The sequence below is a fragment of the Podarcis melisellensis genome, assembly GCF_964234715.1.
Source record: "Podarcis melisellensis genome assembly, chromosome: 5".
Classification (NCBI taxonomy): Eukaryota; Metazoa; Chordata; class Lepidosauria; order Squamata; family Lacertidae; genus Podarcis; species Podarcis melisellensis.
In genome coordinates this window covers 25941034-25964223 of record NC_138537.1, presented here as the reverse complement: position 1 = coordinate 25964223, position 23190 = coordinate 25941034, and the positions used below count along the sequence as shown (strand labels likewise).

At 41.8% G+C, this 23190-nt stretch overlaps 1 long non-coding RNA gene across 1 annotated transcript in view; it reads right to left on the bottom strand.

The window, feature by feature from the left end:
• Positions 1-10977: 10977 nt before the first annotated feature.
• Positions 10978-23190, bottom strand: part of LOC309369993 — a 250309-nt gene continuing 238096 nt past the window's right edge. Inside the window, exon 6 of the long non-coding RNA XR_014168320.1 lies at positions 10978-11349. This is a non-coding gene — a long non-coding RNA (uncharacterized lncRNA). The remainder of the gene's footprint in view (positions 11350-23190) is intronic.

Here is a 23190-nt window from a genome sequence, read left to right as displayed (position 1 = left end):
TGTCTTTTTAGGTAATTTGTAAAAAAGTTCCCATTCTTCCTTGAAGTCCCGATTGTCCTTATGATCTGGACTCCTTGGCAGGTTTTGAATAAACATCCACAAATTTATTAGTTGAACACATGATAGATCAGGCAAAGATATGTACAATTTTATAACGTGCAGAGAACAATATGTGTAAAGAAATCAGAGAAGGAAGCTGAGGGAAGTCCTTGGTGCAGGGGGAGGATTGCTGATTCATTGATGACAACCACAGAAAAGATAAACGAAGAAGAAACTAGCAGGAATTTAAGGTATAAATAGTAAAACAGTAACAAATTACCAAAAGAAATAAAGAAAGAGAAAATCTCATGATAGGGAACTGAGGCTCAGGCAGAATCAAATGTTACACCATTCTCTCCTCTCTCCTATAGTCCTCCCACACAATGGCGGAGAGCAGGTGGGGTTGGGGCTGGTGTGCATCCCGGGGGCGGGGCAATGGCACCTGCAGGGGCGTGGGGCGTGTCCTGTGGGCGGGGCACCCAATGCAGGGTGCTCCCCCCCCACTCCTCTTCCTCCGCCAGTCCTCCCACGCACCCCAACATTTGCTTCAGAGGGCCCCTCAAGCTATCTGAGCACATTTTGAGGGGATGGGAGGAGAAGGAAAGTAACACTCCATTGCATAAGCAGAAGTTCCTTCTGTTTGCTCACGGACTGCACCATGGGCGTAGCCAGGGTTTTTGTTGGGGGGGGCAGGCCTTTTGTTGGGGGGAGGCAGAACCTCAGTTAGCTATGTATTTTTATTGATTTTTATTAATTGGGGGGCAGCTGCCCCTCCCTGCCCCCCTACGCCGCTTAGCTATGCCCATGGACTACACCTGAAACAACCAAGACCATTGCACGGCTGAACTGGGATGCAAAACTCCCCTCTGCTCTCGTGGTTCATTCTCTCTGCTCTCGTGGTCAGACAATAAATAATAAGCTGAAAGTTTCAAATGCAACGGTGTTAGATGCCCAAAATTAGCCGACAAATGCAAGCACCTAATTGCTAATAAAATGCCAATGGTGAATCAGATTAATGCTGTCTTTCTTTCTCACTGATGTTCTGCCCACAGAGACACCTATGAAGTACGTAGCACTTGATACGCTCGTGGTTCTGCCTTTGCCCTACAAATCTAGTAAGAAAGGTTGGAGTGGAGGACAGATGGGGCCATGCTAAAATATAGAAGCAGCAGGAAACAGCTGTGGCCTGTTAGAAACAACAGCTTAGAAAACACGTTTCCTTTTTTTAAATTTTTTTTTTTTTAAAAAAAGGCTGAAACTATGGTGTGCGACTGAATCGAGCTGTGCCAGGAGTGTACCCAGATGGACAGTAATACTACAATTCTCAAGAGTGCTGGCTAAGATATGGCAAGACCGAGTCTTCCATTTGTTTGGCAGTGTTTAGAAAGCACTAAAGAGCATCCCAAATCAAAGCTAAGATCATCATCTCATATATTCACGATATTTTCAAACTAGTGCGAACTGCAAAGTACTTTGCCATAAGTTCTTTCTTTCTTTCCTCCCCCTCTCCCTCAAAAAGTCCCTGGAATTCACAAATTAACAGACATTAATGCGGCTCCCCTGAATCCCATTAACATATCCCCAACAGCTCAGTGCATGCTACTAGATTTATCCTACCCATCCAATGAGTAATAGTTAAGACACTGAAACACTGAAACAGTTATGGGGGTGGGGAATCTTTTCAAAAGCATTTTTTTCCAACTGCAAACACGTTTTATGTCTTTTGCTTTGGCATATTTCTTTATTTTATATATTTTTATGGCAACTGGCTGCCAGGAGAGACATATCACATCCCATTGTTTGTCTAAAATGCCATTATAGTCACACTATACATTCTGCTGCCACTCTCAAGGACAGCCTTCCTTTGGAAAGAGGAAGGAGGGTGCCATTTATGCCCAAATATGAGGGAACAGCATTCCCTCAGAGTAATGAGCAGCTGGTGCTATTGTCCTGGTGTTTATGAGATGTATTAGGCACAGTGGCACATTTGGAACTGGTTGAGAGGCGGGGATGCAGAGATGCTGCTGTTTTACTTTTATACCCACCCACCCTCTTTTATTTCAAGGAGGGATTTTGGATTGAATGGTCCCACTTATTTTAGACAATGCAGTAGAAATCCAAGTGCATTGTGTTTCGCTGCAAAGTATTCTTGTAAGGTTATACTGACAGCTGAGATTTTTTTTTTAAGAGTTAGAACTTTTTTCAGATGGTGTTTAGAAGAATTTAAGGGAAAGAAATGAGCGTCTGCAAATCAAGCTTAAGGCAGAAGGTTCGGATGACTTACCAAAATCACTGGTCTATCTTTTGAGCCCCCCTTGAAGGTCTTCTTAAAAAAAAGAAAAACACCCATGTTTGGCTCCACTTTCAGAAAAGAAGACATTCTGTGCCTGTACTTTGCCATCATACAGCTGAGGAATCTGGATCCCGTCACTGAAGATTCACGAAAGTACAATAGATCAATTAGGGCTGGTTCACATGTGCATGCTTGTCGCTTAGGGCCTGTAGCAATGAGGGGTAATTTGCATGTGTGAATGAGAAATTCCAGGCAGAAGTCTGGTTCTCTGGTGTGGTGGCACTGTAGAGGGAAGAAGGTGAGAATAAATTGTAAATGATCTATTCAGTAGTTGGGAAGACAGTTGAAAACTGATCCTTGAGGGGAGGTAGGGGAAGAAGGCAAGGAGCTGGGAGTACAGTAAATAGACCGCCCCTGACTGCAGTACAAAGAAAGCTGTCCAAAAGCAGTTCCAGCAGCTGCTCAGGAAACAGGGCAAATATCTCTTCAGATTTTCCGTGCATTCAATTCAGAAGGTAACATTGTATTTTAAGAGGAAACCGCAGTGGAACAATGAAAATAATAATAATAATAATAATAATAATAATAATAATAATAATAATAATAATAATTATTTATTATTTGTACCCCGCCCATCTGGTTGGGTTTCCCCAGCTACTCTGGGCGGCTTCCAACAAAGATAAAAGATACACTGAAATGTCACATATTAAAAACTTCCCTGAACAGGGCTGCCTTCTGATGTCTTCTGAATGTCAGGTAGATGTTTATTGCTTTGACATCTGATGGGAGGGCATTCCACAGGGCGGGCGCCACTACCGAGAAGGCCCTCTGCCTGATTCCCTGTAACTTGGCCTCTCGCAGTGAGGGAACCGCCAGAAGGCCCTCGGAGCTGGACCTCAGTGTCCGGGCAGAACGATGGGGGAGGAGATGCTCCTTCAGATATACTGGACCGAGGTCGTTTAGGGCTTTAAAGGTCAGCACCAACACTTTGAATTGTGCTCGAAACGTACTGGGAACCAATGTAGGTCTTTCAAGACCGGTGTTATATGGTCTCGGCGGCCGCTCCCAGTCACCAGTCTAGCTGCCGCATTCTGGATTAGTTGTAGTTTCCGGGTCACCTTCAAAGGTAGCCCCACGTAGAGCGCATTGCAGTAGTCCAAGCGGGAGATAACCAGAGCATGTACCACTCTGGCGAGACAGTCTGCAGGCAGATAGGGTCTCAGCCTATGTACCAGATGGAGCTGGTACATAGCTGCCCTGGATACAGATTTGACCTGTGCCTCCATGGACAGCTGTGAGTCCAAAATGACTCCCAGGCTGCGCCCTGGTCCTTCAGGGGCACAGTTCCCCCATTCAGGACCAGGGAATCCTCCACACCTGCCCGCCTCCTGTCCCCCAAAAACAGTACTTCTGTCTTGTCAGGATTCAACCTCAATCTGTTAGCCGCCATCCATCCTCCAACCACTTCCAGACACTCACACAGGACCTTCACCGCCTTCATTGGTTCTGATTTAAAAGAGAGGTAGAGCTGGGTATCATCTGCATACTGATGAACACCCAGCCCAAACCTCCTGATGATCTCTCCCAGCGGCTGCATGTAAATGTTGAAAAGCATGGGGGAGAGGACAGAACCCTGAGGCACCCCACAAGTGAGAGCCCAGGGGTCTGAACACTCATCCCCCCCCACCACTTTATGAACACGGCCCAGGAGGAAGGAGCGGAACCACTGTATGACAGTGCCCCCAGCTCCTAGCCCCTCAAGACGGTCCAGAAGGATGTTATGGTCAATGGTATCAAACGCCGCTGAGAGATCCAGCAGAACTAGGAAACAGCTCTCACCTTTGTCCCTAGCCCGCCGGAGATCATCAACCAGTGCGACCAAGGCAGTTTCAGTCCCATGATGAGGCCTGAATCCCGACTGGAAGGAAAAAGGCTTTTGGAACCAGGAAAATTAATCGGTACACGATATAATCAAGATACGGATCAAGTTTAGGTCCAAGCTATCTAAAAGTCCACATTCTGTCATATGAGCCTTCCCAGGTTATGAGATTCTTAGGGGAGGCCCTTATCTTGGTACTCACAGGCACACTTGGTTGGAAAGCGGGGAAGGACCTTCTTAGTGGCTAATCCCAGGCTTTGGCACTCCCTCCCTGGAAAAGCTAGACTGGCTATCTTCTTTTTGTCTTTCCACCAGCAGGTGAAGACCTTGTTCCAACAGGCTTTGGGGAGTTGACTGCTTTTAATGAAAGGGGTGGTGCCGTACTGTTTTTATTGTAATTATTGGTATGGTTTGAACATATTTTATATATGTATACAATGGTACCTCTGGTTATGTACTTAATTCATTCCGGAGGTCCGTTCTTAACCTGAAACTGTTCTTAACCTGAGGTACCACTTTAGCTAATGGGGTCTCCCGCTGTTGCTGCACCACCACTGCGCGATTTCTGTTCTCATCCTTAAGCAAAGTTCTTACTCCGAGGTAATATTTCTGGGTTAGTGGAGTCTGTAACCTGAAGCGTACGTAACCCAAGGTACCACTGTATAGTTTTAATTCTATTAATGTTTAATTGTTTTTAATGATTGTTTTCTCCATGTTTTTAGCCGTTCTTGTTATCTGTATGCTGCCTTGAGTCCTGTCAGGGAAAAAGGTGGGGTATAAATAAATATATCATCATCATCATCAAGCAAAAGTGTAAATGAGCCGTGTGTGTGTGTGTGTGTTAGATTACTTTTTCTCCATTAAATAGGTACTGTTCAGTTTTTGAGGACTGAAATCTTTTAGCAAATCTCTTTGGATTCTAGTAATTGTCTTCATTTTGTTTTCTCCCATCAACAGGTATGTAAATCATGATGATTTCCTTTGTTTTTCGATATTGAACTAAAGCTGGACGAGCTGAGCTCAAAATTATTAGGCTCAGCTTCCAAATGCTGCCCATTGTACTTCAAAGACTGAGCCTTCAGTGTGGACTGTTCTACCATCAGCCATAAACCAAGCATTGGTTTCCAGCAGACTTTCCAAACTCGGTACCCTTCAGAGGTTTTGGACTACAGTTCATATTATCATTGTCAACTGACTATGGCAGTGCTGGGAAGTGGTGTTCAGGACATGTGGAGGGCATTGGGTTGGGGAAAGCTAGTGTACAGTATCTGGCTGAAAGGTTGTCTTTCCAACTCTGCATAAATTCAGAGTGCCATCCATATAGCTGAATTGCCCATAAAGTGGAGAGAAACAATTGATTGTTTCTTTATTTACCTCTATTAGAAAATGCCTTGGCAGACGTAGCCATTACCATTTTCTGCTTCCTCAAGGAAAAGATATTTTACCCTCTTAAATATATTAGGCTCCTGTGTACTGTTTTTCTCCATTTGGTACCCTCGATTCTTCCTTCTGAACACTTGAATGCTCGCAATCAGCACACAATGACACTCAATAATAACAAGTGAACTACAAACACCCCACCATAATGTCGTGCTAATACCAGATATAGCACCACATAATACCAGCAATGTGGAACAGCTTTGCTCTGCAGAGATTTGTTTCTCTCCATATCTACATCTGTTTTTCTTTTCCCTCTGGTACATCTGTTATGGAGCGTATCCCCTGCTGAGCACAATGAGACCTTCTTTCCGCTCCCCCCTCACAACACACACACACACACACACACACACAGTAAAAAAAAAAAGTGTATTTAGGAGCCCCAATTTGACATTCTTAGAAAGTGAAAGATGTTGGCCTAACACTGTAACATACATTGTGTGGTTTTGCTTTCTTTGGTTTGATTAGATAACACTGTGTATTGTTTTGTTAGATTTCATGCTGCATTACCTGAAAACTTTCATTTTTCTAGGAAAATCCTTCAGATGTAGTTAGAATCCAACTCCTGTCAGCCCCAGCCAGCATGACCAATATACAGGGATACTGGAAGTTGTATTCCAGCAATATCAGGAGTAGCACAACTTCCTTACAGTATTTCTTCATTACATGCTCCAAGTAATAGTATCGGAACTTGCAAAGGAATTGTCAAAGTGATCACTTCTATCAATTTGTTAATGAGTAGAATTATACCAGGAAAAACAATTTGTCAGTCTGACCCAACATTGTCTACATTGGCGAGCAGTGACTCTCTAGAGCAGTGGTTCCCAACCTTTTTTTTGGTCATGCCCCATCTAAGCATCTCTAAAATACTGATCCACCCCCTGTGACATATAATTCTTATTATTCAAAAAGTGAACTCCTATTCCCATGGAGGAAGCCTAAAAAGCCATTCACTGTTAATAACTCATTTTCGAATTGCCTTCCTTAAAAATCAATTGCCCCCCTGTGGGGCATGTGCCCCACATTGGGAACCACAGCTCTAAAGTCTCTCCCAGTACAAATTTCAGACACTTTCCAACTGGAGACACTAGCAAGTTATTTTTGGACCTTCTGCATGCAAAGAATATTCTCTACCAGTGAACTGTGCATGACATTCTATAGCGGATACATCCTAACCATTCTCATGGCCAATCAACTCAGGTATACAGTCACATGGAGGAAAGCATGAGTTGCATTCAGAATTAAGCACAAGACTCCTGCTTGCGCAACAGGATTTCCCCCTCTTTCATCCCGCACGTAGCCCCTCAGACTGCTCTGGGGTTTCCCCAGCCCTCCAGTTAATATTTGGGGGTGTCCTGCACAGGGAGAGGAGGGCAGTGGGGATGCCATTGTGCAGGTGGAAGTCATTTCATTCATGCACTTATTTAGCTGAAGACTGTCCATCATTTCAGCTGATCCAACCACATCAACAGGAGCTGTTTACTAGCAATTATTCATGTAACACTAACAGTACAAAGGGTTTTCTTTCTTCAGCTGACCTGCTTGTCCAGTATAAATAAATGGACCACTGCTGGAAAATGCCCCCTGTCAATATGGTAGCACCACTTTCTATCTTATTTCCTCTCTGCAGTTTACCCTCAGGATCTGTCTGAATAAAGGATTTAGGGTAGGAGACGCTGACATGGTGTTCTCCAGATGTAGCTGGACTACAACTCCCCTCATCTTCAACCTTTGACCCTTGACTTATGATCTGCCATGTTCATGCAGAAATGATATTGTGGAGAAATGTCTCTGATTAGAAAACTGTGTTGATTGCCTGAATTAATTTTGAAGGGCTTCTGTTCAGCACAGGATGGGGAGCCTGTGGCCTTCTAGATTTCACTGAATTCCAGTTTTCATCTGCCCAAGGCAACATTGCCAATGGTCAGGAATGACAAGCTGATGCAACTGAAGGATGCATGGTGCACCTATACAGTGGAGCAGTTACATGTTGACACCAAGGATTAATTTTAACTCCAGGCAACAAGGCCAGTGTTGATATTCCTTGTTTGCATGATGTTGCTCTTTCTCCTCAGTTGAGTATTGCTGCAGTCAAATACAGTGGTACCTCGGGTTAAGAACTTAATTCATTCTGGAGGTCTGTTCTTAACCTGAAACTGTTCTTAACCTGAGGTACCACTTTAGCTAATGGGGCCTCCCGCTGCCACCGCGCAATTTCTGTTCTCATCCTGAAGCAAAGTTATTAACCTGAGGTACTATTTCTGGGTTAGCGGAGTCTGTAACCTGAAGTGTATGTAACCTGAGGTACCACTGTACAGCCTTTTCCTATTTCACGGGGAAGATGTCTTATTATTGTGTTCTTGAAAGGACATTCTGTCCTCAAATCAAATTTGTTAAACTTATGCAGTATTTCATTAGTTCCTGCCATTTCCTATTTCAAACTCTTTGAATTGTAGAATGGCACTCAATTGAATTTCTATTTGGATTTCTTCCAGAACTGAGTGCAGAATACAAAATAAAAATATTGGTATCCCCCCCCACGGCTCCCTTTGTTGTTTTCCAACAATAATAAATATATGGCAGAAGAATTGGAAATGCAGCCTATTTCTACAGTGTTGGTTCTTTTGCATTCATTAGATCATATTCTGTCCTGGCAATTTTTATCTTCAACTGCTGCTATATCCCAACCCTTCAGATGTTGCCGTGAATAAAGGATCGAGTTCTGTTCTCTATTGACATTAGTGCAGGTCTGAAGTAAAATCTCTGATATCTATAATGAAATGGAAGATAAAGTTTAGTTCATCCCCCCCTCTGAAATATTCTCAGATTGTTGTTTGAAAACAATTATGTGTGAGAAAAGCAAAAATGGAACAGCATGCTTTCAAATTATATCCTCCTTTTTTATCCATTTGTATCTTGGTGTTAAAAGGGGGGAAGTGATGTAAAAGTTTGAGGTTCTCTTTGAATTTTTATATCCCACCCCCCTTTTTACTGTGGTAGCCATAATTTCTCATTTTTAATTGAAAGTGCATCATTATAGTGCTATTTAGAAGAATGTCTCATTTGCACAGACATCGTGGACCATTTAATTATTGCAAAACTGCCTTTGAAATTTCTGTCCCATTTCTGAGAGTTGGCTGTGGCTGCTTCATACCTATGCATACAACAATGGATTGCTTGATACTTGATACTGGGAACTGCAGTTTTCATCAGCAACATTCAGTGATGTCTATGTGCTTGTGCATCAGAAAGCTACTTGCACAACGAAAGCTCCGGTTTCTCCTCTCTCCCCTCCACATTCCTGAACACCTCAAAAATGCTCTGGAGACTCCACCAGCCCTTTGGATTAGATTTTAAAGGTGCATATAGGGGCAACATGGGCGAGGAGGAGAAGGAGAAGCTCTGTTGAATGGAAAGACTCCCTCTTGCACTAAGTTGGATCTCACCCAGTCGATTATTTTGGATATTTTAAATTGTTCCTCCTTTAAAAATCAATCTTTGGTGTCCAGATGTGTGTTGTATATGTTTTGGAAAAAGATATGAATGCTTAATTTGAAGGAAAAAATGGATAAACGTGTGCAACATGCATACTGTAATGAAGTCATGTTTCGGCAGATATCTGCTGTGTGGTCTCTTTAAGAGAAACAAGTACAGTGGTACCTTGGGTTACAGACGCTTCAGGTTACAGACGCCGCTAACCCAGAAATAGTACTTTGGCTTAAGAACCTTGCTTCAGGATGAGAACAGAAATCGTATGGCGGCGGCGCGGCGGCAGCAGGAGGCCCCCATTAGCTAAAGTGGTACCTCAGGTTAAGAACAGTTTCAGGTTAAGAACAGACCTCCAGAATGAATTAAGTTCTTAACCCGAGGTACCACTGTATTACCTGCAAGGGTGCCTCCTAACTAGGTATAACCAAGAAGCAGGGAGATAAGAAATAAACAGGATGGTGAATTTTGTTGCACAACAGTGTTGATATGCACCCAAGTCCTATTTATGCTTAGGCCATGACAGAAGTCCCACAGTGCTCCTTGGGGTTGCATTGCAGGAGATGTGGGATTGCAGCCTCACTTTTTCAACTGACTCTCTCTCTCCTCTTCTCCAGAACAGAACCCAAAACAATACATGTAGAAAATGTTTTTGTACCAGCATTTCATCACATATAACCTTTCTTAACACTGTTCTTTTTATTCTGAACTTGGACAATGACATGTACATACTGTAATCAGGCATAATCAAGTACAGTGGCACCTCGAGTTACAAATGCTTCGGGTTACAAACATTTCAGGTTACAAACTCCGCTAACCCAGAAGTAGTATCTCGGGTTGAGAACTTTGCCCCAGGATGAGAACAGAAATCACGCACCAGTGGTGTGGCGGCAGTAGGAGGCCCTATTAGCGAAAGCGTGCCTCAGATTAAGAACGGTTTCGGGTTAAGAACGGACCTCCGGAATGAGTTAAGTTCGTAACCCAAGGTATCACCGTACAGTACAACTCTGAAGACATCCTGGACTCAGGAATATCTACCCAAGTGCACAATATGTTTGTCAGTTCTAGACAGATGGAAATACACAGAAACCTGTTCAGACCATTGATCCATCTAGCCCAGTGTTACCTGGCAACAGGAACCTTTCACAGCCCTACATGGAGATGCCAGGTATTGAACGTGGGACCCTTTCCATGCACAAACATGTGCTCTACTGCTGAGCTCCAGCACCTAATCAGCTTATTTTCCAGACAATTGTTTGCCACATATTTCTAGTCATAATTAATTTTTTCAATCTGGTTTATAGAGTTCCTGCTTCTGGCATCTCATCTCTTTCACAGCAGCTAGCCACTGAATTAAAACCATTGCTGAACAGCAAGAAAATCTGTCACTAAAGCATGTTGACAAACAACTCTGCCCTGCTCACATTTCTGTTTTCTCTTTTGTTGTATTTTCATTTGAATGTGCATGCATGGAAGCCTGGTGAGTGGCTATTGGGAGCTTCCCAGTTTTACCTTGTCTTTTATCATATCTTTTAAAAATGATAATCTAGTTTCACCTCTCCTTTTATCATATCTTATAAAAACAATAATCTAGCATTCTGCGTTTTCAATTTGGAAAGAAAGGAATGTCCACCAAAGACTTTTAAACCCCAAAACATTTATCATTATTGTGTTGCATTCAGGTGCAGTGAAATAACTGTGTGTTCTCCGCAATTACCTCCTCCCTTTCATCCCTTAGACCTGTGGTTTTTTCTCTGGGCCACAATTTCAGAATAAATATTTGTTCACATCACACCGATTTCTTTATTGATAGGAAACACATTGAAAACAAAAATAACAGTGCTTGATTTATAACATAGGGCACAACTGCTTTATAATATGATCATGGAACATGCAGAAAGTACAAAACAACACAGCTACATAAGAACATGAATCATTCCTAAAATATGATTCTAAACAAGCCTCTTACATATGTACCTTAAAATGTACGCAAACTCAATGGGAAGTGTGAGCTTGCTTTTGCCAGGTATTACACACATGTTGCTGTATGTCGCTAGAAGTCAAAATAGCACCCCTCTGGTTTTGTTACAGCACCCATCACCCTGACCACTGGCCGTGCTGGTTGGAAGCTGGAATCCAACAATTTATGGAGGACACCACATTGCCTAGTCATGGAGTAAAGGCTCCTCTGTTTTCTCCTGGGAGTGATGATGGCCTCTTTGAAGGAGAGAAGGGAAAAGAGACCTTGATTTATTCTCCCATCCTTTCAGTGGTTAGAGCTTTCAAAAATGGAAATGGCTGCACATTTTACTCCTTTGTGTGTGTGTGTTTTCCCTCCCTGCCTGTTTCTGACTGAAATACTCCCTGCTTGGCCAAATAAAATATCACCTCACACAAATTACTGTCATGTCAATAGTACCGTGGATACAATATTATAGATTTGAAATTCTAAATTCTGATAAATATTTCAATCTGATTTTTAATAGTGGGAAATGCATATATAATTAAATTTGTAGATTTTTTTTAAAAGAATCTTAACGTCGGTTGGCACATATTTTCCAAAATGTAAGCATTTAAACACATTCACACTTCGTGATTTCTTTATTTAGCACATGTGCATTTCTCCAGGGAAGCAAGGAAACCACCAAGGAGGAACTGATGGCTCAAGGGATTGGTAACAAGATCTGAAGCCTTGCTCCTTTAGGTCATTGCTTGGCATCCGGCTTAGCTCTTTAGGTTGATGGTAAATTTAAGTTATTACTGTTTAACAGGTGTGTGGAGGTCTGTGTAAAATGAGTTGGTGGTTTTAGACTTGCTCCTAAGAGGCAGATGTCCAAATCACTAGGAGCAGGGGGGATCATAACGTTTAACATGCTTGTTGGCAGACTTTGCAGAAAGGTCAAACACTGCTCAGATTAGGAGACTGTACTACACTCTCACACTTACAGGTGGTCCCTGCCACTCAGGCCTGGCAGGAAGGTAGTTCAGCAGAAGAAAGCTTAAGGGCGCAATCTTACACTCCCTTACCTAGAAGTTCATCCCACCAGACTCAGTGGGGCTTATTACTGCATAGACATGATTTGGCTTCCACTGTTAGTCACGGTTATCTGTGTGCCTGCTTTGCTTTTAATTTACATACTTCTTTATAAGGTGTATGTACCAACCTTCAATTTGCTGATTGCTGCTCAGAACATTTCACAAAATAGCATTAAAACAAAGACGCAAAGTGAAACTCAATAAAGCCATCATTAATGGATGCATCAAATATTAAAACAACCAGTCAATATAAAATAGTTGCAATGGTTTTAAAAGCCAGGTCTTCACCTGGCAACAATGTATTGTTACAAATAGCATCAGAGTTGAAAACGTTGCAGCCCCAATCCTGATTATCCTCACAACCCCCTATTTTTCTTTTTAAAAATGGAAGCAGAGATACATGACTTGCAGTCATACATTTCATGTATGGTCTAGTTTGGCTTTAACATGAACACAGTATTTTGATCGCTGCTTTTCTTACTTGACCCTTTCACCAGGTTGGATTTTAGAGGCAGTGGAAGCTGTTAAACCCCAGCAAGTCCTGTCTTGAGGGAAGATGTGCTTGGCCCCATGACTGCGAGTGCCTGGGGCCATGAGTGCCATGAAGTGCATTGCTCTGTGAGTGCCTGGCCCTTCATGGGGAATTTTGTGGGTGCTCAGGCACCCAGGGCCCTAGGGAGTTGGCACCTATGAAGTGAAGCATGTATGCAACCTTGAGCTCATTTGGTGAAGTAAAAATATAATGTAATTTTTTTTTTATTGAGCTATAAAACAATTGTCTAGAAAGGACCTGGCCAAAGCCATCATTTTACAAGTACAGTACTTGAAAGCAAATTATAATATGTTTCAATTTGTTCTGGAATTTTAAAAAAGTTCTCAAATAAAATCTAAAGTAACAAATATATAACTGATTTTTCAAGTGAAAGCATTTCGGCCTCAATAGAGAGAGATTATATAATCCAGGCTTCCTTTGAAGTTGCCACACAAACAAAATTACATACTAAGCTCTCAAATAAAAGTTTTGTTACTTTATGAGGAATCCATAGATTGTGATTTAAATTTAACATTTCTGAAGCATAATGAGATCAGGTTGGTATTTTTTAAAGTGTTTGTCATGCAGTGACTGATTAAATCATATGTCGGCATTGTAAATGTTGTGTGCAACAATGTCAAGGTCATCTAGGACACTGAGGTGAGGAACTAGTAGGATAAATATTGCTCAAGTTGTTCTCTATATGCTGAACTGGTAGAATGTACCTGTTAATTGTGTTTCTATTGTCTATCATGGAATCCACAAGCGTTATACATTGGTGTAGAAATAAAATCCCTCAGTAGGTCTAACCTTTATTAACTACAGCTGGAAATTATATTTTGTGGCTAACTAGGTCAAAGTAATTTAAATGAATTATGTTTGTTTGTCCTCTGCTAAACAAACATTTTAAAGTGTATATATTAAACATTATATTCCTTGTCTCTCCACATAGCAGTACAAACTTTCTTTTTGTTCTCTGCCTAAAATTTTAGAACATTCAACACATTTTTCCACATAGTGCCTTTGATATTAGATACAAACATTCAATTACTTTATCTTTAATAATTAACAACAATGCAAAAATATATCTACAAACAAACCATAATGCAGAAACAGGTCCATGTACAGCTAATGCAAACTCTTTGTAAAGCAAATTACGCTCACTGCTTTGATCAGCCTCTTATAAAAAGGTACAACACATGAAGCTTTTATATATTGGGGGTGGGGATTCACTTGAAAAGAGAGACACAGCACACAAATACATAGCACATAAATATATTCTCTCTCATTTTTGTGATCATGGCATGATAACTGTTCGAGCAGAGCATCCTCGTTCAGAAGGTGTTTATGTCTATGGTATATTTATTTTAGGTGGAGTACATATTTATTTTAGGTGGAGGAGCGATAGAGGACTTGGTTACAAACAGAAGCCCAGCTAATTGAAAAAAGCTGTATCCCATCCACTGAAGTATTTCATCTGTGTGCTCCCAAGTCATGTGTGCTTGTTTGGTTCTGGCCTCAGCAGGATGGGAGTTCCAGCTCAAGCAAGATTTTGAAGTTATTGTGATGGTTCTGGCAAACCAGAGCAAGGTGAGACAATTTAGAGCAGACTCTTGGTTCAAGGCAAAAGGTAAAGATTCAGAAACCACCCTGAACAGCAAGGTGTGGAGCTCAGGTTAGAGACTTCATAAGAGCAGAGATCAATTATTGCTTCAGCACCAGATGATCCCTTTCTGAACCTTAAAGAAGACTGTAGCTTCATCTGGGTGATGAGAGTAGCATAGCTTGCTATAACAGGGTAGGGAAGATTGTGGTTCATCTAGGGCTACTGGATTGGAATCCTCAGAGTCAGAAGAGGACAACATGACCATCTCAGTATGGAGAGATGCTAACACAACAGGCTCCTCTCCAGTACTTCTGAGATTGTATAGAAATCCAGGGCTGTCTCTGAAGGCAATTTCTACTCTGAATCCAATGATGGCATATGTGAATCTGACTCTGGAGTCATGACACTGTTCAGAATATTTGGAAGGTTTGTTAGAGGACAAAGCTGGGCATGATGGGGCTGAAAATCAAAATACAGGGCTCCAGCTGGTACATTTACACCATACTGATCTTGCTGCCACCTCACCCATCCCACAGTACTTCCCAGAGAGTCATAGCAACACGGTTGATAGGATGTCAGGACTTTATCTAGGGAAGTAACTTTTTTGGACTAGATTTATTTTTCTGAAAATTACATTTTGGGGATATTTGCTAGAAGCCCTTAATGACCTGCTTGGATCTTCAGAAGATGATTGCCTGCATGGTCCTGGGAATTTTTTTTTAATTGTACAGACGTTGCTTTTTATATATATTGTACAATAATTTGCTCAAATTAAAGACCTAGTCAAATTTACCACCATTAAATCTCTATGACCTTCTTCATGAGGTTCAAAGTATGAAACATTAAAAGAAAACCTTTTTTATGTCATGTGCTTTTCTATACTACTGCCAGGCATCTTGTCAATTCAAAGGTATCTACATTTCCTCTTTTTATAAATAATAATTTTATCCCTGTACTATGAAGCATCAAAGAGAATAATATCTCTGAAAGGTTTATTCTTTAATACAAGCAGTAGCTTCCAGATGCTGCTGAAATCTCCCTCACACTTAATTGATGTCTAGTGTTCCGGGGGGGGGGGGAGTCTAACGCTCGTCAAAAACACACATTAGTTTTTGTTGCAATGACATTTTGAGCCAAAACTTCTCTTCACCTTAAATAGGGTTGAATTGGACCTTGGGTGTTGACAGTACTGAACATAAGAAGAGGACTGCAAAGGCTTACTTTGTGCAACATTTAATTCTCACTGTGGTCAACCAGATGGCTACACTCTCCTGCTCATGATTCCCAGAGAGCCAGTGTGGTGTAGTGGTTAAGAGCGGTAGTCTCGTAATCTGGGGAACCGGGTTCGCCTCTCCGCTCCTCCACATGCAGCTGCTGGGTGACCTTGAGCTAGTCACACTTCTCTGAAGTCTCTCAGCCCCACTCACCTCACAGAGTGTTTGTTGTGTGGGAGGAAGGAAAAGGGGAATGTTAGCCACTTTGAGACTCCTTCAGGTAGTGATAAAGAGGGATATCAAATCCAAACTACTATTCTTCTTCTTCTTCTTCTTCTTCTTCTTCTTCTTCTTCTTCTTCTTCTTCTTCTTCTTCTTCTTCTTCTTCTTCCCAGCAATTGCTGTTCCAAGGCATGTGAAGGAATACTTCCTTTTAACTGTCCTGAACAGGGGTGCCAACTTGAATAAAATATTGTGGGGACCCAGGTAAGCCCAGCCCCGCAGAATCAATCACATAATGCAGTGCACACACACCATCTGAATGGTAATGCCTATCAACTTTGTGGGGGCCCGGCCCCCTCAAATATTTCATTGTGGGGGCTGAAGCCCCCACGACCCCTAGGAGTTGACTCCATTGGTCCTGAATCTCCCAACCTGGAACACTGAGTACCTGCCCCAATCAAATTTCCAAGCTTCAGATATAGAGAAGACACAGTTTTTTATTAGTTAAAATTGGGGGCAAACCCAGCTGGTTATAGCTGGCTCTAATACTGGACGGATTCTAGCCATTATGACTGGTAGTCACTGATAGCCTTACTCTGAATAAATTGGTCTAATCCCCTTTTAAAGCGGCCTGGGCTGGTGGCCATGGCTACGTATTTTGTTTGTGATTTTCACAGTGTTTCTATGAAGGAGATAGTGTGGCTATGAAGAATATTCCTTGAACTGATGAGTATTTCATAAGGGCTTCCACTTGCACAATGGGGCTTTCCTTCTCTCTCCTTCCCCCTGTGGCCTCCACATACCCTGAAGCTGGCTGGGTGTTTATGTCAGGAGAACCCCCAGTACAACATGTTGTAGAAAGGAGGGGATTGTTCAATCTGCCAAGCTGAAATGCTTGTGCATATGGAAGATTTGTCATAGGGTGACATTAAATTCCACTCGAAATGTCTGCCCTAATCGAGTTCCCATAATGTTTATTGGAGAGAGGGGAACTACAAGTCCAAGAATCATATCAGATCATCTGGGGTCATATCATCCAGCCAGAAGGGCACAGGAGATGCTTGTTGTTGTTGTTTAGTCGTTTAGTCGTTTAGTCTTCGTGACCCCATGGACCAGAGCACGCCAGGCACTCCTGTCTTCCACTGCCTTCCGCAGTTTGGTCAAACTCATGCTGGTAGCTTCAAGAACACTGTCCAACCATCTCGTCCTCTGTCGTCCCCTTCTCCTTGTGCCCTCCATCTTTCTCAACATCAGGGTCTTTACCAGGGAGTCTTCTCTTCTCATGAGGTGGCCAGATTATTGGAGCCTCAGCTTCAGGATCTGTCCTTCCGGTGAGCACTCAGGGCTGATTTCCTTCATAATGGATAGGTTTGATCTTGTTGCAGTCCATGGGACTCTCAAGAGTCTCCTCCAGCACCATAATTCAAAAGCATCAATTCTTCGATGATCAGCCTTCTTTATGGTCCAGCTCTCACTTCCATACATCACTACTGGGAAAATCATAGTTGTTGGCAAGGTGACAGGAGGTGCTACTAAAGTTTATCCCCTGGTAACAGTGCCCTGAAGCTTGTGCTCACCCAAGTTCTCTTCATAGCACTGTGGGACCCCAGAGTCAGGAGAGTTGATAACATGTGGTTCCCCTGCTACACTAGGTACCTTGATTGGTTTCCAGGTCCAATTCCAAAGTGTGTTTCCAAGCCCTAGGTAACTTGGGACTAGGGCCCTAAGCTACTGAAGGTAATGGGGCCCTTTATATGTCCAGCTGTCTTTTGTCAACAACAAATTGCCGCTGTTTTTTGTGTTGGATATATGCTATATAGTAATTTATGGACCTAATAGGTATCTAAAGCCATTTGCACATAACAAAATATGTATTTTTTCAAAGTAATTGTGGAACTGAAATACAATTAAGAATAAGTATATTAATTGTGAAATATAATTAAGAAGAAGAAGTATATTTTGTGAGGGGGCCAAGAGAGTGGGCCCCTAAGGTATAGCTTGTTTAGCTTATGCATAAATCCAGCACTGCTTGGGACCAAGGAAGCTTCCTCCATATGAAACTGATGGTGTATTAAAAACTTCTACACTTGCCATCTTGAGCAGTCTGCCCACACTTGATATCTGTTTCATTAAGCTGAGGGAGAAAGTCTTATCTGTGGCTGTATCTAGGTTCTGGAACTCCCGACCTAGGGAGGTCCACCTTGCTCCCTCTCGGATAGCCTTCTGCTCATATGTGAATACTGGACCTTTCTTTTTAGACAAACATTTGGCCTACCTCCTGGCATGTGAATCCTTAGTTTGATGCTAATTTCCCTGCTATTGTTTTCTTACTTTTTAAAGTTATTATTCCCCATAAGTAGTACATGCAACAAAATGTTGCCATGTGGAATGCTCATGTTCAGGCTTCCAGCCTGGATACTTCATTCAATTTCCCCTCATCCCTGGTTTTCCCTTCCCCTACAACAGCCAGCCATCCAGCATTCCACATCCACTAAGCATGCCTGGTCCGCATTGGGTTATTTTGGGTGCACCACAAGCACCTTTGGGATCCCCCTCCCTCAAGTGCTTTTGTACTTCGGCAGTCCTTGAGGCTCCTCCATAAGGAACCTCATAAGTTCCCACATAAGGATGGGCACTTGGACAACTAAGTTCACTATTAGTAAATATGATTACTGAATTGCGATTTACTGTAATTTTTTGACACTCTGTTCTGAGTAGGGATGGGAAAATCTGACAATTCCAGTTTCTCTCTCTTTCCCATTTTCCAATCTTATATTCAGTTCTCCATAGTGCCATACCAATTTCCAGTGCAGATTTCTCTGAATATATGCATGTGTATGTGCAATTTTGCCTAATATTCACATTTTGCCCTGTTCAATATAATGCACCTTTTGTATGCTATTTTTGTATTTGTATCCCTGTGCACATTATACCACTATGTATATATTACATGGCTGGAGAAATGCGTGGCAAATTTGAGTTTCGTTTTGGTTCATGTATTGTTTCAGAAAGTGCAAATTAAATAGGTTCATCTTAAAATGTGAACTCAACTGAATATCCTTCCTCTATCCCTACATGTGAGGAGCCTTGGATATTTAATTGGGAATGGTGGGATATAAAGGGTTTTTTAAATTTTAAAAAAATGTTTAAAAAATAACAATCTGTAGTTATTTAGCAGCACATCTGTTTGATCTACATGGACATAGCTGTCGTGTTCATTTTCATCTAAAAATAAAAGTACACATAACACCATGTAACATTAGTCATTCAGACCTAAATATTTGATGCAGTATTTCACAGCATTGTTTTAACATTAGTTCTGAATGCTTCAAACCAATGCTTGAATCTTTAAAACCCACAAAGCAAAGCAATCCAAGTGAGAAATGTCCTAAGAGGCTTCTGTGGTTGGGATTATGGCTATATTAACTACAACTGTTCTAACATGACAGAAGCACTTACTTAATACCTATGGGCTTATAGTCCTACTATTTTTAACAATTCCCTGTGTGAAAATATATAATTGATTAGACCTAAGTAATTCACAAATATTCTGATAAGTTTCAAAAACTATGCATATTTGTTAATATATATTCAGCTCCAAATAGACCTTAAACTAGGACAAAAAAATGTAGGCAGGTAAAAATTACAGTGGTACCTCAGGTTACATATGCTTCAGGTTACATACACTTCAGGTTACAGACTCCGCTAACCCAGAAATAGTGCTTCAGGTTAAGAACTTTGCTTCAGGATGAGAACAGAAATCGAGCTCCGGCGGTGCGGCAGCAGCAGGAGGCCCCATTAGCTAAAGTGGTGCTTCAGGTTAAGAACAGTTTCAGGTTAAGTACGAACCTCCGGAACGAATTAAGTACTTAACCTGAGGTACCACTGTACTAAGATTTACTGTTCAATTTATTTGGAACTAACTCCCTTTATGTTTATTAGGACTTTCCTTCAGCATTAAAGACCAGTCCTATGCACAACTACTTTTGTTGTTCTGTTTTATGTTATAGCAGAGTGGTTGTTCTGTAATAGTATAGAATTTGTGTTTGAAACAGTGCTATAAGTTACTTGGAGACATTTGAGTAATTAACATCAACAGAAATAATGACAGTAGTACCAGTGGTAAGTGTCATTGTGTTTGTGGTACTTACCCAAGAAAGCACTTAATCAACACTTAATATTATACATATTTAAGTCTAAACTAAATGCAATCTACTCAACTGTCTTCAGAAGCTTGGAAACTGACTGGGGTTTGGAATAGGAGGCAGGTTTATGAAAGATTAAGGAGGCTAGGAACTTACTTGACAGTAAGTTCTATATTCTTGCTGTATCGGCATGTGCCTGAAATTATGTGTACACTGGTACCAACACCACAGCTTACTTAAGCAGGGCTGGGGCCAGGTGGCAGGGAGGTAAAATGTGTGCAGACACATGGGAGTGCCAGTACTTTGGCACACGCACCCCCGACCTGACCCAGATCTGCCCAGGTAAACTGCAGCAACACCAGTGTCAGGTGGGTGCTGTCACACCACGCCAGATGTTGTTGATGATGTTATAACTCATGGGATACTATATAAATAAACCACAATTCAATCTGTGTATCTGAAGAAGTGTGCATGCACACGAAAGCTCATACCAAGAACTAACTTAGTTGGTCTTTAAGGTGCTACTGGAAGGAATTTTTTTTTGTTTTGTTTTGACTATGGCAGACCAACACGGCTACCTATCTGTAACCACAATTCAATATTAGTGAGACTAATTTGTAGTGCTCCAAGTTCCTATCAGGATGGCCAATAGTTAAGGATGTGGAGAGCTGTAGTCAAAAATATCTGGAGGGCATCAGGTTGGAGAAGAACTGCTGCTTGTGGATCTAAGCTGTGCCAGCATTGCTACAAAGCAGCAATGGGCAATGTTAATTTGTCAAAAATGCTGAAGGACACCATGAGACCTGCTTTTGTCAACACCTGCCCTTTGAATGGTACAGTACATGCCTGGAGGAAGATAACATGCAACTCCTACAGGTCCATTGCTCATTAAAGAAGACCCATTTCTTTTTTTGTACTTCTGCACTAGGGATGGGTTCACTGGCTTGGGATTCCATGCGCAGTACCCGGAAAATGGTTGACACTATGAAGCCTTCTCATTTTACCAGGTTGCATGCCAAGGCACTGAGAGGTTACTGTGCAGAAGCACCCTAAATCATCACATGCCATCAGAGGTAACAGCAAAATAATAAGGCCCTTGCCTCAAATGTTTTAAAGATGTGTTTGGCTTCTCTCACAACAGGTGGCTATCAAATGTATTTGTCTTGCTTGAACAACTCTCCTTTCAACCCAGGCATCAGGAAAACAAATGATCCTCTACAAGCTTAACAAGGCTAATATCCCCCGATCTTTGCCAGATATTTGCTGAGGTATAGCAGGTGAACAGTGATGTTTTTGCAGCTTCCTTGTTGCCATAACTCAGCCTTGAGTTTTGATTTATAGCCGCTGAGGTCATTCTCTTCAATCTACCATGAAGCTGTCTGTTTCCATATGAATGCATTGGATTAGGTGATGATTTCAGCATTGCTTAGGATATCTTTCAAACCATTTTAAAGTCTTTTTTTTTTTAATCTCAGAAGCACTACTTTGTTACTGGAAGACAACTGAAGACAACTTACCTCCTGATAACTATCCAATCATCAGTTCTGCATTCCATTCTCTGCACGTAGCACAGCAAAACCTTTTAAAAGAAACCCTGATACAAAACCTTATCAATAAGATTTCATACTGTCAAAATAAGACCACATTTTGTGATTGTGTAATAGTGGAAGACACCATATTTTAGCAAGTCTTAAGACATTTTGATGGGTCACTACAAATATAGTTTCATGTCGAGTGCAGTGTCCTGAGTAACATTTTCCCACACAAGCTAAGCGATCCTACAGGTGTGTACTGGGGCAGGTGGTCTTTTGGTTGATCTGATCTCAAGTTGTTTATATGGCTTTATATATTGACAGAGAGGGCAGTTTCCTCAGCACAAGTATAATACGCGTGCATACAGGTACTTGCCTCAACAACCTGGCCGACCATTTGGTACCAGTGGTGTTGTCCAGTAATCACTGATGACTCAGGTGTGAGCCCTCCTTGTTCCCAATTGGAAGGGAACACATAAACATTTTAAAACTGAAAAAGGGACATTGGAATGCAGATCTGCATCATCACTTTCTGCCTGTCATCTCATGCCAGTAGGGCATTAGATAAGGTGATATTACAGCCTTCAGATTTCACTTGCACACACCATTTTAAGATTGTGCTGTTAAAGCTATCAGGCAACTTAAAATAACTATTGCTGTAATTATACTTATGTAGAATATACACAGAGAGTTGGGTGGCGCTGTGGTCTAAACCACAGATATAGGGCTTGCTGATCAGAAGGTTGGCGGTATGAATCCCAGTGACGGGGTGAGCTCCCGTTACTCGGTCCCTGCTCCTGCCAACCTAGCAGTTCGAAAGCACACCAAAGTGCAAGTAGATAAATAGGTACCGCTCCGGCGGGAAGGTAAACTGAGTTGCCCACGACTGGACCTAACAATCAGGGGTACCTTTACCTTTACCTAGAATGAGGGTTGGTTCATTGCATATATCAACTGCTCTTTAGCAGTAGCAATATTTGTGAAATATTTAGGCTGCAATTCTATGGGCCCTGGAAGAGTATCCCGGGGGCTAAAGGAGAGAATGAATCTCCCCTTACATGAGTGAAGATGAAGATCCAGGGCTGGAGCAGGAGCCCTACCAGCCATGATATCCTCCTTGCAGCTGATAAATGACCATGATGATCCCTTCTCCATCTTGGTGCTCTGTTGATGGAGAGGAGGAAAATGAAGTCTTCTAAGTGCATGCCACTGGTCGATTTCCTGTTCCTCCAACATGTCCCCTAAATTGGGGGGGGAGGGGAGGGTGAGCTACCATAATTATTTTCCTTCCCATTGGGATCATTGAGGAAGACCATTGGGATAGGGGGAAGATCTCACTCTGGGGAAGGAAAATGTGTCTCTCACCTTCCTCTCTGCTAGAGTGACTCTGGATTGGATTGTTTTACCCCCAGTATCTTCCATATATGTTACACATTTTCCATACACGTAAAGTATTTCCCTCCGCCCTCAGGTTAAACATCATCCTATGTCTTGAAAGCTAGAATAAATATATCCACCTACCTACCCCAATATTGCTTCTATTGCCTCACATCTAATTTGACAGAAGATCTTTTTATAAAGTTAATACACATGGGCCTTAACACTGTGTTCCAAAACCTTGGCTCAAACTCTGAAGTGTCTATCATATCTTTGACATTCTTAAAAATCTGGCATTGCGTTATATTTACTTGCTATTCTTAGCTGCAGACTAGGCATAGGTATATTGGCACAAAGGGCCTTATATGGACGTATATCGTAACCTGTGAAGT